Source organism: Mauremys reevesii, linkage group 11, assembly GCF_016161935.1.
Source record: "Mauremys reevesii isolate NIE-2019 linkage group 11, ASM1616193v1, whole genome shotgun sequence".
Lineage (NCBI taxonomy): Eukaryota > Metazoa > Chordata > Testudines > Geoemydidae > Mauremys > Mauremys reevesii.
Window position 1 is genome coordinate 41214575 of NC_052633.1, and position 14429 is coordinate 41229003.

The following is a 14429-nucleotide window of genomic DNA, read 5'->3' on the forward strand; positions in this document are numbered from 1 at the left end:
TGGAGTTCATCTGCTTTATGATCAAACCACATCTTTTGCATTTGGTGGAATTTGCACTGGAGTGTGCTGCCAGCTGCCCTATATCTTTGAGAAGAATCAAGTTGAGCAGCTGGAAGCGTAGCACCAGTGCAATTCAATCAGCACAAGTAGGCAAATGGCTCTGTAGGCCAGCACAGTAAAACGTTCTTCCTGAATTGGTCTACTACAGAGTCAGGAGAAAACCCATTAGTACAAACTAAGATTGTCAGTGTTGTCCTCCAAACTGAGGTGACTAGCATCATCATAATCACTTGCAAGAGTACAGAAGTGATTCCTTTAAAATTACTATTTCCAATATTTGATAAATTCATATGTGACTTCTTACATTCCAAGAATACTGAATATTGAATTTTCACACACACACCCCAATACCTCAACGTTTGCAATAATGCAAATACTGATATTGTTGCAGGGTTGACTACACACACACAAAAGTGTGGGGGTAACATCCTTTGGAGAGCAAAACAGCCATAAAAGCTGCCTTAACAAGGCAGATGGGGAATCCTGTGGTGTAGGCGTAATGCCAGCTCTATGCCACCTGCTCCCAGTCCCCTGAACACAGAGCACATGCTGGAAATGGAAGGGGACATAGTCAGGCCTTCAACTTTATCAATCCACAGCTCCTGGAATGAACCTATAGGCCAGGGGTGAGCAAACTACGGCCGCGGGCCGGATCTGGCCTCTCATAGCTTTAGACCCAGCCCGCAGGATTGCCCCCCGTGGCGCCGAGGGCCCCGCACCACTCTCAGAAGCGGCCAGCACCACGTCCTGGGTCGGGGGGAGAGGGCTCCATGCGTTGCCCTTGCCTCCAGGCACCGCCCTCCACAGCTCCCATTGGCCGAGAACGGGGAACCACAGCCAATGGGAGCTCTGGGGGAGGTACTTGGAGGCACGGCAAGGGCAGCGCCCGTGGAGCCCTCCATCCCCCCTTCCCCAGGGACCGCAGCACTTCCTGGAGCGGCGTGGGGCCGGGGACAGGGCAGGCATGCAGGGAACCTGCCCTGGCCCCAGTGTGCACCGCTGCCACCCTGGAGTCACTTTAGGTAAGCAGCGCTGGGCTGGAGCCCAAATCCCTCCTGCACCAGGCTCCCCAACTCCCTGCCCTAAGCCCCCTGCCTGCACCTCGCACCCCTCCTGCACCCCAACCCCATGCCCTGAGCCCCCTTGTACACCCTGCACCCCAACCCCCTGCTATGAGCTCCCTGCTGCACTCTGCACCCCTGTGCACCCCAACCCCCTACCCTGAGCCCTCTGCGACATCCCACACCCCTCCTGCACCCCAACCCCCTGCCCCCTCCCGCAGTCCACACCCCTCCTGCACCGCTGCCCTGAGCCCTCTCCTGCACTCTGCATCCCTCCTGCACCCCACCCCCTTCCCTGAGCCCCCTCATACACTCTGAACCCCTCCTCTGCCCCAATCCCTTGCCCTGAGCCCCTTCCTGCACACCGCACCCCCTCCCAAACCCCACATTCCCTCCCGCACCCCAACCCCCTGCCCCAGCCCTGCATGGAATTTCCCCACCCAGATGTGGCTCTCGGCCAAAAAAGTTTGCCCACCCCTGCTATAGGCCATAGTACTGCTGCTGTAACTTTGAGTAAGGCTACTGTAAGTGATGCCAGTTCCACAACTGGGGAAATGGAAGGGGGCTGGCCTGCATGAAATTCCCAGACAAACTGAAACCACAGGGAATATAATAAACCAAGACCAGGGTTTCGTCTACACTATGCAGCTTTTAGCGACACGGCTGTGCTGCTACAGCCATGCCACTAAAAGGCGCACAGTATAGCTGCTGGTTGTTGGCAGGAGAGAGCTCTCCCACCCACAAAAAACTTCTAACCCCAGTGAGCAGTGGTAGCTTTGTCGACCGGAGAGTGCTCCTGCTGACAAAGCGCTGCTCACACCAGTGCTTTTCCTCAACAAAACCTTTGTCTTCCGGGGGCAGGGGCATGTTTTTAACACCTCTGAACGACAAAAGTTTTGTCCTTCACTGGCCAATGTAGACAAAGCCTAGAGAGAAAAGTCCATGTAAAAGTGGTCTGAATAAGGAATCTGCTCTAACACACCACACAGATGGTTGCTGTCTAGAGAAGCTCCTGCAGTTACAGTGCCACAGGCAAAATCTTACATTTCTTGGGGGCACATCTTGTTGTTCAGCTTGTCCTTTTCTCCCTCACCCTTTCAAGGCAACATGTCAGAGTTTCACAGCAGCTATGTCAGAGCCTTTTGTATCCAGGTTGTGTCCTTCCCCTATCCTCTCAGCACTCTTCAGATCACTTTAATGTGCCTGGTACATTATCATACCAGATACACAAAAGGGTGGGTATCCAGATGTCTCCCAGTTGGGATATTGCAGTCTGTCACTCATGCCTTATCCACTGTACACTTTCCATACTTATTCCCTACCATAATCTCTGCCCTTGAGTAGGGTTTTTTTTCTCTGTACCCCTTTTACAGCTATTTCGAAACAAAGATTCCTTCTCTCTCAATCTCTCTCTCACTCACCCTTCCCCCTTCCCTCCTCACACCCCTAAGGCTGTCTACTCTTTGTCCTAGCCTAACAACCAAGGCTTTACCTTGTTAATTGTCCTGGCTGAAGGTGTCAACCTGAATACAACTTCCTATCTAGCTTGCATGTTGCATCCAAGTTTAAAGCCCCTTTTCACAGGTCGGTTTAGAGTACTGCTGTAGGTTCAGCCAGGCAGAAGCTGATTCTTCTATCACTTTCCCCAACCTTCTTAAACTACAGCTACAGGACAGCCTCCTGGGATACAAGGAATGACAGTTCTAGGTGAAGTGTGCACAGTTTCACAGCTATTTACAAATTAAAGTGAGTCATCAACAGAATGAATAGGAGGGGGAAGATCCTGAGTCCAAGGGTGAGATTTTCACCCCCATTTCAATTGGGCCTCCATTGTTTCTGCCTGCAGAACAGATCCTACAGTATGTTGGAGCCACACTGGGGAGAGCAAACCATATGCAACACGTTGAAGCAACCACTTCTTCACTAGCAGCCTGCTTGCTACTGGAAGGGATGCACAAGTAGCTTGCTACTGAGGATAGACAAGGAGGAGTGCTGCATATCCAAGCACAAGGTCAACTTCTTGGCAATACTAGTACAAAAGTTGAGCGTAGAACTATTTTAGTAAGGAGTGTGATTTTTCACCAAAATAGTTATACCAGTCCAATGCTGAGTGTGGATACAGTCATACCAGCATAGAGATGCTTTATATCAGTATAGATTGTATTATTCTCATTCCTGAGAATAAAGCTACATCAGCAAAAAGCACCTTTATACTGGTACAATTGCATCCCCATGAAGAGATGTTGAACTGCTTTAACTATACTAGTATGAATAAAATGTTACAACTTTTATGCTGAGACAAGACTTTAGAGTCACCTAAAATGAATATTAAAAGGTATCATTTGTCACATTAGAAATGCGGGTTAGACTAGCAAACTGAAAGAAATTAAACTGATTTGACATTGTCTGGAAGATCTCTTAACATTCTGTTCCTTCCTATCTGAAAGCAAATTTATAGGATGCTCTGCTTCTATACAGATCTTCAGCATCATTAGTTGCTGTGTAGATAGCAATTATCTCAAGAGTTATAATTTGATGATGTAATATAATTGACATTTCTATGGCTGTGCAAAGGAAAAACATCCTAGGTGTGGAAATGTGCTAATGTTATCGAATATGAGTCATATTTACACATTTTCTTTCTGAAACAGAAAAAGTCACAACTAAATTGAGAATTTGGTCAGCCCTGTTGCTGGGAACATGTGGAAAGAATTTTCTCTTGATCCAAGCCTAGTGTGTTAAGTTTTAAAATTACTAGAAAGCATTATATCTTTTTTCTCTTGTAAGCATTTCTGACTTTAATGCCTTATACTTGTATTCGCTTAAAACCTCTCTCTCTGTAGTTAAATAAACTTGTTTTATACTTTAATCAAAACTAATCCAGTTGTTGTGTATTTAAACTGAATTGTTTGGTAATGCCAATTAAAGTGAACTGTTGTACATTGACCCCTTAAAAGGGCAACAGACCTCTAATATCTGAACTGTCCAGGAGAGGGCGGGGCAGTGCACAACATACATTTCTGGGGAAAATCCGGGACTGGGAGAGTGTTGGAGTCACTCTGCAAGTGGTAATCAAGTCTGCTGGAAGCCAGAGCATGGCTAGTGTGTGTTGACAAGCTGTGGGCTAGGGCGGCAGCTATACGCCGACACTCAGGGTGTGACCTGCATGCAGTTAGGCTGTTTGTGAGAGGCCCAGATTGCAAGCTACAATAGCAAAGCATTGTGAGGCACCCAAAGTTGCAGGGCAGGTGGTAACACAACCCCTCACCAGTCTGGACTACACCTCGGAATATGACAAAGGGATACTGCTGGCTTAAATTTGGCCAAGCATTTAAATTTAATAAAAATAAGATTGCATAAAACGTAAGACAAATAGAGATGCTTCCACACCTCATAGCAAACAAACACACAAACGTTTCCTATTAAAACAGTTGTTTTTAAACAACAAGACATCAGACTGTAGTGGCTGATGCTCAGATACTGCAGCATGATAGCCAAAGTGATTATAAACAAAAGGGAAACTAACAATTTATCTCTCTGTCCAAAAGAAATGGAAAAGATAAACAGTATAATCAATGAAAAATGAATTAGATTTTTCTTTACATCTATTCACTATTAATACTGGTGGATGGGGGGAGGTTGTTGTTTTGTTGGTTTTTTTGTTAGTTCGGTTTGTGAAGAGTTGCCAGTTTTGGTTGGACATGTTCCTGGAGGTTTCATCACATGACATAGTCTTTAATTAAAGATTAACCTTTAATTCCTGGAGACTCCAGGACAATCCTGGAGGGATGTCAACCCTATAAAATTGTAAACAAGTTTCTTTACAACATAGGAGTTTTACATTGATAGTGGCCCTTTGAAAGAATGCTATATAAAAGAAAACAAATGTCAGATTAAATTTCAGTAGGACTAGGTATGTGTGCCTGAAATCCTATTCAGGTGGTTAAGAGATCAAATAGGTTTTATAAAAGTGAAAAGTTATTTACAATTGGAAAGTTATGTTTAAATCCATATTCATGTCTACTTAAGGGCAATTCAGCTATCCCCACACAAAGCCCAAGTGATCAGGCATTTTGCATGGAACTAAGGGGGAAAGAGGGAATGAAATTTGCACACACTGCAGCGTATGAGCTGCCCACAGGACTACAACAGAGCCCCTCTATAGTTGCTATTTCACCAGAGACTGGAATAATGGTTGCTGCCTTATCTCACCGCCTTCCTCTACAGAAATTTTGGGTCACTGGATCCACACTGATAGAACTATGGACCATCCCCCCACACCCAAGTTTTCCTTCTTCAGTTGCCTACCTAGTGTCAGCACACAGCTGCACTGGATGGTGCATGGTGACAGGGAAGAGCATCTGTGTATGCAGAGACTACAGAGACAGATACACATTGCAAGGCTTAAGCGAGTTTCACTCTGAATGTACATGCACATTTAGTAAAAATCAGATATATATTGTAATATAAACCCCACATATGTTCCATTAGGAATGATCGTGTATTACATTAAACACAGTCAACTTTATGATTGCATTGTTAGAAAAAAGTCAGGCTCACAAAAATCATGAAATTCTGTAAGCTGAACAGGTTACACTCTGGTCAGTCTCATCTTAAACTAGGCTGGCCTTTGGGCTTAAGCCAGAGCATAATGAAGACTGCCTCGCTAACACCCAAACTGTCCATGAACACAAGAAGCCAATGTAACAGCTCCCTTTTCCTTCAGGGAATTCTCTCTACGCCGGGGTGGGAAAACTACGGGCCGCGGGCCACATCTGGCCCGCAGGACCGTCCTGCCCAGCCCCTGAGCTCCTAGGGCCTCATAAGGCAAAGTGTGCCAGTGTTGGAATCCCCTGCCCTCTATCCAATCCCCTCTGCTTCGTACCCCCTTACCGTGCTGCCTGGAGCACCGGTGGCTGGCGGCACTACAGCCGCGCCACCACCATGCAGCACACAGCACCAGGTCAGGCCGGGCTCTGCAGTTGCGCTGCCCCAGAAGCTCACAGCCCCGCCGCCCAGAGCATTGCGCTGGCGGCGGAGCGAGCGAGCTGAGGCTGCAGGGGAGGGGGGACAGCAGGGGAGGGGCCGGGGGCTAGCCTCCCAGGACAGGAGCTCAGGGGACAGGCAGGATGGTCCCGCAGTCCGCATGTGGCCCGCGGGCCATAGTTTGCCCACCCCGATGTAGGCCAACAATTTCAAGTTCAGTGGGGGGGATGGGGAAAGAAAGAATAAAAGTATCTCTAATTACTACAACCCATTTACCCACATCGCTTAAAATGGCTGGGCCATTTTGCTGTCGTCCCCCCCCCAAAAAAAGTATCAACAAAATCATCTCTTGGCCTTACACCCAAGCATGGCAAGTTTCACCCCAAATGAGCTTTGAGGAAGTTATAAGCAAATGAAAAAATGAAAATCACAGCTCAGCCTTAACTATATTTCTTGCTAGTGTGAATGTTCATAGTTGGTTACACTTTCTATTAAAGGTAAAACCATACAGTTTTAGCAGCTTAGCAATCAACATGGTGGACTGTCAATAAAATAGAAAATCTAATTAAATGGTTTGTACCAATTAATTTAAAGCTCAGCACTCCTTGTTTGCTGATTTACCAATATTAAGAAGTACAATAGCACAGGGCCGCCCAGAGGATTCCGGGGGCCCGGGGTCTTCGGCGGCGGGGGGCCCCTTCCGTTCCGGGACCCGCCGCCAAAGTGCCCCGAAGACCTGCGGCGGGGGGGGGGTCCCCGCCGCGGGTCTTTGGGGCACTTAGGCGGCGGGTCCCGGAACGGAAGGGGCCCCCCGCCGCCGAAGACCGGGCTGCGCTTCGGCGGCGGCGGCGGGTCCCTCTTTTCCCCACCCCGGCCGGTCCCGCTTCCCACCCCGGCCCCGGCGGGTCTCGCTTCCCTCCCCCACCCCCCGGCCCGGCCCGGCCCCGGCGGGTCCCGCTTCCCTCCCCCCGGCCCGGCCCGGCCCGGCCCCGGCGGGTCCCGCGTCCCCTCCCCCGGCCCGGCCCGGCCCCGGCGGGTCCCGCTTCCCCGCCCCCGGCCCGGCCCGGGCGGGTCCCGCTTCCCTTCCCCCGGCCCGGCCCGGCCCCGGCGGCTCCGCTTCCCACCCAGGCCCCGGCCCGCCCCGCGGCTCCGCTCCCCACCCCCTTACCCGAGCGCGTCTCCGGCGAGGCCTGAGCTTCGTCCCGCTCAGAGCCGCGTGGTGAGGGGGCGGGGCTGTGAGCTCCACGCCGAGCGCAGCGCTCAGCCCAGAGCTCCCAGCCCCGCCCCCTCCCCACACGGCTCGGATCGGGGCGGGGCTCAGGCGCTCGGACGGAGACTCGGCGCAGGAGAAGGGCGGAGGCGGGAGCCTCCGCTTTTCTCTTGGGGGCCCCTGCGGAGCCCGGGGCAAATTGCCCCCTTTGCCCCCCCCTCTGGGCGGCCCTGCAATAGCATCATCACAAGTATTTTAAAAGACAGTACTACTCATATGTTCATAGCCCCAAAGTAACTGTATAGCAATACATTTAAATGACAATAATTTAAAAATGTATTACAGCAGCAACTTTTTCCCCAAGTGTTCCCATTATAAACTCCTCCCTTCCAGAAGGCTATAACACATCTGTAAAGATTTGCTGAGATGCAACTTGGCTACTGTCAGCCATCCATAAAGTAATTTTTAATACATTTTAAGAGGCAGATGTAGCCATTTTAAGTTAAAGAAGAAAATCATCATCCATTTGGCAGCCCTTTTGCCCTGTCCCTTCCAGCTCTCAAATCACTTTGCTAACTGAAAGTAAACTATGCAAACTCTTAATCTGTAACGTGGATTAGGCAGTTGTGTTGCTCAAAACAAACGAGGCACAAGACCACCCAGGTTTAAATGCAAACAAAGACAAACTTCTATACCCGGGGTCTTACAGGCACCCTCTCTTTAGGGTTCTCCACAACCCACCATGGCTCCTCTTCTTCCCCCTTCTGGGTTCCACTTCCTGGTTTCTTAAAGGAGCCAAACCTCATAAGCAGCCATTCCCAAATACTACATCCCTCCAAACACTTTTTTGGTACAACCGTACAATAACAAGTTATACAATTTAAACCTTCAGAATTCCAGTAATTCCTTTGGATGTTACACTGTAAAGTCCTTCAGCCAGTGTGGAAGCCCACACAGCCATAAAGGTCTATGTATCACCCTTTGGGCCCCAGCAGCCGGTGGAGGTGGGGTTGGAAACAAAATTGGAGCCTCTACCAGAACAGGCAAAACCTCCACTGGGGCAGGCAGTACAACTTCAGCTGCTGATGGTGCAGTGGGGATTTCCAGACCCGCTTCACCTGTGATGGTTTCCCATACTTGGACTTAAGTACTGATATGCCAGTGGGACCCATCATGCAATTTGCATGTTACCACTCCTGGAGGCCGTGTAACCTGCATTATTGGAATTGAAAGCTGTGATCTAACCCTGCATGGTCTGCGTACATGTACCGATTGCCCCACTGCCAGGGTCGTCACCCCAGCCTTCCGTTTGTCATTGCTGTAACCTTTGGAGGGTGCCTGATACTTCTATACACAGTTGTGAACCTCCCACAGACGTATATTCCTGAGATCCTTAAGAAAGGGGCATGATAAGTCTAATGATAAAGACAACTCTCGCTCCAGTACCAGCGAAGCCTAGCTCCCTAGGGAACAGCCCAGTAATGCTGTAATACTGAATGAAAAGCTTGTGGAAAGGGCAAACCATGAGACAGATGAGCCCGAAGCCCGTTCTTCAATGTGAGATTAAATCTCTCAACACCTGTGTTAGCCTGAGGGTGGTACCTGGGAGTACAGACATGCCAGAGCCCTTAATCTGCCAGGAACTGGGTGAAACAGGCAGAAACAAACTGTGGTCCATTATCAGTAATTATTGTGCGGAGATAACCCCACCTAGAGAATCACTCCTTCAGCCAATCACAGACGACTTGTGCTGCTGCTGCTAGGCTGCTAACTGCTACCTCTGGCCATTTGGAAAAGATTGTAGGCTACGGTCAGAAACCACAGATGCTGTTTAGCAGGGGTTATTTCTCCACATATGTCTAGTTGTATGGACTGCCACAGTCCAGGCAGCAGTAGGGTCGAGATCAAAGGTACACTGGTTAGCTTATAGGATTCACCACTAAGTAAATATGATTCACCATTTCGGACCAACTCTTTAATGTGGCTATCCTGGCCACAATACGCTGTGCAACACCTCAGTTTCATACATACCACTCCAGCATGGCCTCTGGTACTCTGGGAGCCCCAGAGTAGACCATGATCACCTATGGTGACAATTCATATCTCACAAGAAAGTAATACACCAGATAATCTGGAACAATTTTTGCCCAACCCTGACAAACATATCTGAGAACTTCTTATAACACTACATCCTGGGGCAGTGCCTGACAAGAGAGGGGTCAGTCAAGGTGTTATTATCCTCCTCCTGGCTCATAACTCCCCTTACTGTGGATTTGTCAGGTAAAGCCCGGGACAGGCAATCAGCCACCTGATTGAGTTTATCCGGACGGTACTGTACTGAGAAGTTGTAGTGACGTAGGCAATCAGCCCATCTATGAATATGAAGGGATCTGTGCTCTGACCTTGACCGTGTTAACAGCGTGGTTAACGCCTGGTGGTCGGTATGTAGTATGAAACTTCAGCCATGCAAATAACGATACCAGCTTTCACATGCCCATGGAAGCTAGGGCCTCCCCCTCCCCTGCTGAGTATTTCTGCCTAGCTAAGGAAAGTGCTCAGAAGGTGAATGCGACTGCATATTCCACCCCTTCATGGATCTGATAGAGCACAGCACCAAGAGCTACAGCAGAGGCATCACACATGACAAAAATAGGGCCTCATAAGGCAAAGTGTGCCAGTGTTGGAACTGAGGTAATCATTATTTGAGCTGGCCCACTGCCTGTGAACACTCTGGAGTCCAGTTCCAGACTGCATAAGGGTGCCGTGCATCTGAGCATAATCTTGCACAAAACAAAGGTAACAGTTAGCCAAGCCAAGAAACGCTAGGCGTTCTGACTTGTCCATGGGGTCTGGCAGTCAAACAATAGCATCCACACTGGACCACAATGGGGTGATTCCACTCACCAACAGATCATGGCTCACAAAATCCAGTGAATTTCTATGAAAAACCACACTTCTCCCCAGTCAGGGTTAATACTATATGAAGGGAAGCATCATGGTCAGAACAAGGTGATCCATGAACCAGGATGTCACAACCACCCCAAAAAGGCCGGCCTCTTTGGAAACAGCTGGGGCCTAGAGATAGACCAAAAGGAATCCTTTTAAACCGAAAGAGGGCCGTATGGGTGAGAAAAGCTGTGAGTTTCCACGACTAAGGAGAAAATGGTATCTGGAGATATCGCTGGCATAGATCCAATTTAGTGAACATAGCTGAACCCTGACATTGCACTGCCAATTCCTCCATGGTTGGTAGAGGATAGCAGTCAAGTATGACTGCCTTGTTCACCTGGTGCAAATCCACACATAAGCATAGTCCCACTTCTTCTTGTTGAAGAAAAAAAAAGGTTTGACACCCATGGAGAAGTGTCCTCCTGAAGCAAGCAAGAAATCCCTGTGGATACAGCATCTTTTAACACCACGTGAGGTCTGCAAAATGGTTGTATAATTGGGCTGGCCAGTGGATCCACCCATAGATGATCCACAGTCAAGACCAGAGGAGACCTCCAGTCATCTCTCCAATCATTCCCCCAAAATGGATTTCTATGTTCTGTGAGTCTAACACTTTAGAGCCCAGTACCTGGAAAAAATCCAGCCTGAGAAGGCTGGCCCCAGAATGGACCATGTAAAATGGAAACACTCCCACTTCTTGTTAATATTACATCACAGGGAGATTCACCATCCCTAGCAAAGCGATTTTTGCATTGCCATATTCGGATAGCATGGATTACACTGGCCGCAAGGTAAAATAGGCAAAATATCTATGGTGTGTGGTGTCGTTTATTAGTGAGATTCATGTTCCAGTGTCCACCAGCAGCAATATCTCCACACTTGCTAAATGGCAGAGGCAGATTTCAAGATACTCCCAGTCCCGTGTCACCAAGCTGATCCCCCCAGGCATGGAATCTTCTTCCATCTCCTGGTCATCCATATAGGTGATGGCTGGGGGAGAGCAACACCTTTGGCAAAATGGTTAAGTTTTCCACATCGGCAGCACGTTTGTCCCTGGGCTGGACACTCCCGGATCTCTGACAGTGACAGGAGTTGCTGCAGTGAGGACCCATGCTGGCACTCTGCTCCTGAGTCTACCAACGATCAGGATGCTGCCCTATAACTCCCACATCGTTACCTGAACCTCTATCAATACACTGTACCAGGGTGGCTGCAGCAATGGATGGTGTGAATGATGCCCCAGAAGAAGAAGAACCTGGAGGGGTTGGGATCTGGGCTGCAAATTCAAATTGACAGCCAATCTCCACCACCCTGTGGAGAGTCAGGGAATCTGGTCCCATCAGGAGGCACTTCCACAATACAGGGACAAAATCCAGTCCTTAAACTGATCCTGAATCATCTCATCAGTTAGGCATGCAAATCTGCATATAACTGCCAGTTCCAGACCAATATCCTGGGGACCTATGCTCTCTGATTAAACTTAATGCACTTGAACATAGCTCTGGATGCGGGGTGACAGTGTACTGCTAGCACCCTTACCGCTTCCTGATACGATGTGCTGGTCTCCCGAGTGGAAAAGATCTGAAAGTCTCTCGGGTACCTAGTGCGTGGAGTAGGAGTGTGTGCTGGCAACCTTCAAGTGCTGTTTCCAGACCAGCCGCCATCAAGCACACATTGAATACTGCAATCCATTTGGTACATGGCAAGGATGGTACCATCCCCTGGTAGCATCAGCTACAGGCCTGGTGCAGTCACAGAAACAGGGAACTGCACAGTAGCTGGAGGCACACTTGGGTCGAACATCCTCATTACCACTGTGATATTCCAAAATCTTGAAGACCACTCAAATTTAAATGCAAACAAGAATAAACTTTTATTCCAGGCAGGGCCAGTTCTACTGTTTTTGCCGCCCCAAGCAGCGCCCCGAATTGCCGCCGCAGAGGGCAGGGGCAGTCCGTGTGCCGTTAGGGCAGCACGCGTGTTTCTGCAGAGGTGGCAATTCGGAGGCAGCTTCTGTCTTCAGCCGGAAGATAGAAGCTGCGCCCCCAGTGGCAATTCAGCGCGCTGCTTGGGGCAAAAACACAGGGACTGCTGCCCCTTGCAGATTGCCGCCCCAAGCACCGGCTTGGGATGCTGGTGCCTGGAGCCGGCCCTGATTCCAGGAGTCTTACAGGCACCCCCTCTCTAGGTTTCTCCATGACCCTCTAGGGGTCCTCTTCTTCGCCCTAAGGGCTCTACTTCCTGGTTTCTTAAAGAAGCCATGCCTCAGAAGGAGCCTTTCTCAAATGCTACCTTTCACAAAAATAAATTACTACATAATAATTAATAAAATTATTATTATTATTAGGTCTTGATCCTGTTCCCACTGAAGTCAATGACAGACCTCCCACTTAGATGACAGTAGGACCAAGACGAGTGTTGGCTTGTTTTAATGAGTATCTCCATTTTAATATTACAATCGCTCCATACTACATTGATTAATGCCACACTAAGGGCCTAAACCTGCACTCATGAATATCACTGGGAGCTTTGCAATTGGCTTCAAAAAGAGAGCAGCACTGAAACACAAATATATTTTCCAGTGCTAGCTAACGACAGCACTGCAGGAAGCTGTTATGTTCCATCTGTCTAACATACATTTCAGGAGGTGGATTACTGGCCCTACCTACAACGAAGGATTATGAAAATTAGTTGCTTTTCTGATCTGAGTAACTATGTATTTATAAAATATAAGATTTTTTAAAATTATTTTTGAACTACTTGAGAAAGGAAAATAACTATGAAAAGCTAATTAAAGGTTGCATTATAACCAAGAAAAAAACAAGGCAATTCAAAGCTCGGGTTTAAATTCTCTGATTAGTTAACTTTTCTTCCAGTCTGAACTAGCCTTGCTGTGCTTACATATTGCAGCTCATATGGCACCATACCCAACATCATGCTCTTACCTCAAGTCCCTTCAGTACAACAGGGTAACTGTAAGGATGGAGAGGCAAGACCGGAGGCCAGTTCTTGGATGTTACTGAGAGAGTACAGAGTACTTTGTTTTACTTAATTTATTATATTCTTGTTCAACATCTAAATCAAAACTGGGAAGTCTTTGATTTCCGGATACACCTTCACTTGTCACCCAAGTCCATAAAGCAGCACAAAAGAATTATTCTAAAGACAACAATCCAACAAAGGCTGTGGCCATTTTTCAAAATGAACATTTCTTCCCAGCTGGGTAATGAAAACAGCTGAATATTTCACAAACCACAATTCCAGGCCGCAAATGCTAATACCTTGCTCAGACTGTGAAAATGAAATGCGTGTGAGAGGTAATATGAGTTTTGTAGGTCTCAGCTTTCCAGGGTGACCAAATGTTTTATTAACCTTTAAAGGATACAGATATTCCCTGTGTGGAATGTAATAATTGTTACTCTTCATGTGTCCTTTTGAACATCTTGTAATCATTATAGAGCAAGATTCTGCCTAGAATATGTAGGTGTTTGCAAATGGAACCATTCTTTTGTTCTTCACAGATAAAGCGAATATCATCTTTCTTGACATGGCATACTAATCTACCCAGAAATGAGCACACATGAGCAACCTGCTTTACTCAATGATCTCTTTATCCACTCAAGGACAGCTATGTTAAACAGAAGTAACTGAATGTCCATAGCAAGTAAATATTTACTTTGGAAGAACATGACCCTTTGATATACATGTTTTCATATTAGCTTTTTTAAAAAAAATCTGTTTAGACTGATGCAATCCAGGACACAGCCTTAAATGAAAACAGTGAGTTTCAATTTTATTCTTAATAGCATCTATAATGTATTACTTTCTTCACCTGAATCCCAATTTCAGATTACACTTTGAATATTATTGCTTAGATTTATGATTTCCTACACTGCTACATCAATAGGTGTATGAAATTAGAATAGAAATTAGTAAAATAAAATGTGGCAATTATAGCCCCTTATTTTTAAGCCACTTTACAAACATATACTAATTGATCTTGTCTAGTGTTCAGCTGTAATATACACATTTAAAACCATAACATGCAGCTATCATAAGGTTCACTGTACAATGGAATACAGAACAAAGCTTCAGCATGGTCAAGGTCTCCAGCAACAGATTACAAGAACCAATCCTGCCACCCAGTGTAATCTATATAAAAT

General features: G+C 47.4%; 1 protein-coding gene and 1 long non-coding RNA gene across 2 annotated transcripts in view; one reads left to right on the plus strand and one right to left on the minus strand.

Annotated features, from left to right (window-relative positions):
- The window catches only part of CERS6 (ceramide synthase 6), a 210566-nt gene that overhangs the window by 194867 nt on the left and 1270 nt on the right, over positions 1–14429 (minus strand). The gene's annotated exons all lie outside the window — the stretch shown is intronic.
- On the plus strand, positions 944–3947 carry LOC120374747. The gene is made up of 3 exons (XR_005586229.1): positions 944–1082; positions 2787–2867; positions 2968–3947. It is a non-coding gene; the product is annotated as an uncharacterized LOC120374747 (long non-coding RNA).